Source organism: Cyprinodon variegatus, unplaced genomic scaffold (assembly GCF_000732505.1).
Source record: "Cyprinodon variegatus isolate N-32 unplaced genomic scaffold, C_variegatus-1.0 Scaffold4470, whole genome shotgun sequence".
Lineage (NCBI taxonomy): Eukaryota > Metazoa > Chordata > Actinopteri > Cyprinodontiformes > Cyprinodontidae > Cyprinodon > Cyprinodon variegatus.
The window spans coordinates 1-3537 of NW_015154923.1; the positions used below are offsets into that span (position 1 = coordinate 1).

A 3537-nucleotide genomic window follows, 5' to 3' on the forward strand; every position below is an offset into this window, starting at 1 on the left:
ATGATAATAATTACATAATGATACCAAATGTTACAGAGAATGCAAATGCTTCGTGTGAGACCAAAAATACAAAATACCCATATCAGCTTAAAATATCGGCCGATCAAAGTATCGGTCTCTACCCCAAACAGCTAACCGTGGAAATTAAAGTTAACTACGACTATAAGTAGGAAAGAGGTTATTTACCTAGCACCTTTCAAACATAAAGGGCGGTCAAAAAGCAAACAAAAATACAATAAAAGTACATTCATCATCCCAGTGGAAAAAACAACAACATACAATTACATAAAAAATTAGCACAGAGGTAAAATCAATTAAGAAATGACCAAATAAATTGTTTTTGTGGAGAAAAAAGAATTGATTTGGAATTCTTCTAAATTGTATGAAGTTTATGTTGTTGAGTAGGTCACAATTCAATGCGTATTTCATATTTACCCCCACTTTCTGTTTGTTTATTTTTAGGGAGTCAAGAACCAGAGCCGTAATCATAAAACTGAAAATGATAATTTTGCTTACTGCAATTATACCATAAGAATTTTACATGGGCCAATGTTTATTTATAAACCAACATTTAAGGGAATTTAAAGGCACACCTTGGTCTGTGTTCAAATCGTGAGTCTTTAGTTGAGCCTCCAAATCTCCACTCCAAGAATGTGTTGAGTCCTGAAAGCAAAGGTAGACATTATCCGCTTGCAGTGGTTTTTCCTCCCTTTTATAAATAAGTTCACTGAATCAAGTCAAAGGCAAAACAACCTACATAAAAAGCACAGTCAAGCACAGGAGCTGTGTGCTGGTACTTCATCCTCATCGTGTTCCCTCCGACATCATACAGACGAACTGTGCAATCCCATGAGGAAACCAAGAGGAACTGAGCAGTACTGGGGCTGAACTTTACAGCAGAGATGCCGTCTTCAGGTGTCTGGTTTAGCTTGTATTCGTTAGAGCCTGTCATCTGTGCAACAGAAAAATTAAGGTCAACAACACTTGATATTCATCAGCAGAGCTCATCTACTAGAACAAAAAATTTATCCATTCCAAAAATTGCGATCAACAATGTCCATATCTTTAGACGTTCACATTCATGCAATGCAGTAATGGGACTGGATGTGAATCTAAACAACACAGCAAAAAGCTGAGTATGATAGAAGAATGTAACAATTACGCTACACATTAAAATGCCAGCAATTCACACTTCTCTATTTTTTAGCTCATCTTTTTAAGTATAATTACTAAAGTTTACCAGGAATATGTGGCAGATGTTTCAACCGTGTTAGCATTACTGTACTTAAGTACACTTTTTAGGTATCTATACTTTACTCCATTAGTTACTTTCTTCCTACTTCTGACTCCTACTCATTAAAATTTCACAGAAGTACCAGTACTTTCTGTTCCTTAGATTTTTAAAACAAAGGTTACTCGTTACTCTTGGTCTAATGTTTATAATATCTATTTCGCGTCATGTGTGCAATCCAATGCATATTATTGGCGCCATTCACATCTACTGAAAAATTGTGTAATTGGTTTTAATTGGTTAGCTAAAGGAAAATCATCAGAAGCAAGCAGGTGTTCTTCAAACTGCAAACGTGAATAGATTATGCCATGCCACAATGTCGGATTCAGAAAAAAATGTTGAAATGTCTGAAAGGTTGGACACAGGCGGGAGCAAAAAGACCCTCATCCTCGGCCCTATTTCAAATAATTTTTTTTAAATAGTCGAAAGATTTAGCTTTAAATTCATTTAGTGGAATCTGGCTGTTTTTTTTAAAGGTTACTTTATACTTTAAGTACGGTACGTTTTGAAGCACATACTTTTTCACTTTTACTTGAGTAAAGAGGTCAAGTTGATACGTCAACTTTTACCAGAGTGTTTTTAAACTGCAGTATCTATACTTATACTTAAGTAACAAATATGTGTACTTTTGACACCACTGCATTTGAGACTTTAAAGCAACCCACGAAAAATAAAGCCAGGCAAAAGGCAAAAAAGGCAAGACTGTTGCATAGTGAGTTAGGGTTAGTGAGCGGTGTAATTCCTAAACATTTTCAGACTTCATAAGATCCCATTTAAAATTATAAGATTTAAACACCTCATAAAAGGGTGGGGAAAAGGAAAACATTAATTAACAGTTTAGGGGTCCTCATTAGCTTTGCATAGTAATCAAAATGTTAAAGACTTAGACTTAAACAGATTTGTCACTTTGTTTACACAAGTGCAACACAAAAAGAAATTTCGTTTACAGCAGCTCTCTAAAAAATTTCATTTTTTTAAGTGCAGCCTTGAAAAATAGTGAAAAAAAATATATATATATAAAAACTGTAATATAAACATATGACTGTAAATTTACAGTTCTAACATTTCAGTTTTTTTCTGTCTTTTTTAATATAATGATGAAATATAATAAAATAACTCATTTTACAAAACATCCAGCAGTCTAATGGCAGTGGGGAAAAAAGAAAAAAAGATTATATTTTAGGAAATGGACAAGAAAGTTTCAAGAAACAATTCTAATCTACTCTAGAAAGACTCCGGGATTAAATTCTTAAAGCCAATAAAATCTCTACATAATTTGAAAGTTAATGAAGCGTGTGGACAGCATAAGATCCCAGGTCTCAACAATCACTCTTGTTTCTAAAGAGATTAAAAACAATCAGTACCATCTCCATGAATATTAACCAACTTTTACAGGGACGAGTTGGAAAGCATCATGCGTCTCGACATGATGGTGTGTTACAATAGCTGCACAGGAGAAGGACTTAGCATAAATGGTAAAGATGGTACAGGGATCTCGTCGGTTTGTTACACGGGTCCGAAAAGAGCCATAAATATTGCCCCAGAGCCCTTCCAACAAACAAAGTGTTGCATTTATGTACATTCTGAGTCGAGTGACAGGAGAAATTCTTATGAGTTTATATTTGACAAAAAAAAAAACTCTTCATAATTGTTCTTTCATCGCTACTACCAGTAATTACACCAAGCCCGGGTCAACTAGCTTTAGCAGGTGGCTACAAATAGTAGCGTTAGCTTTTTTTCTCCCCTTTACTTACCGTTGCGAAATGGTGTCGTACTGGCACAACTTGGTAATAAATCTCGCAAGGTTGAGTATTATTACTCAACACGAGACAAAATATAAAATATAAACGCAGAACGTGCCAGAAGGCGAGGCGGTAGCCTGAAGAAGGTTAGCTTCCTCGCTCAATGGATGCTAACATGCAGCGAGGAAACCGATTGGCTGAAATCATCGTTCAAATCCGCGCCTGCGATCTCATTGGTTGTTCTTATGGCTACGTCTATTTCCGTAGAATTCACACGAGTCACGTGATATGGGTCCCTTTTTTTCCTAGTCTGCTTTGTGCTGGAAATTTGAAGGCAGTCAGAATCGATATATAAGTAGAAATATAGTGGTATTTAGTGAGTTTTTGGCTCTTTTTTAAAAAAAAAAAAGCGTTGCCCCACTTTAAAAATGAATCGTCAGGAGTATTTAACGCCAGCCATTACAATTGTTTGAAAATGAATTAAAGCATAATTCGTTTTCAAAT

The 3537-nt window shown here is 35.3% G+C and overlaps 1 long non-coding RNA gene across 1 annotated transcript; it reads right to left on the reverse strand.

Annotated features, from left to right (window-relative positions):
- Positions 1–504: 504 nt before the first annotated feature.
- On the reverse strand, positions 505–3235 carry LOC107081358. The gene is made up of 3 exons (XR_001481061.1): positions 3046–3235; positions 758–952; positions 505–663 (listed from the first exon to the last, which is right to left on the reverse strand). It is a non-coding gene; the product is annotated as an uncharacterized LOC107081358 (long non-coding RNA).
- Between the last annotated feature and the right edge of the window lie 302 nt (positions 3236–3537).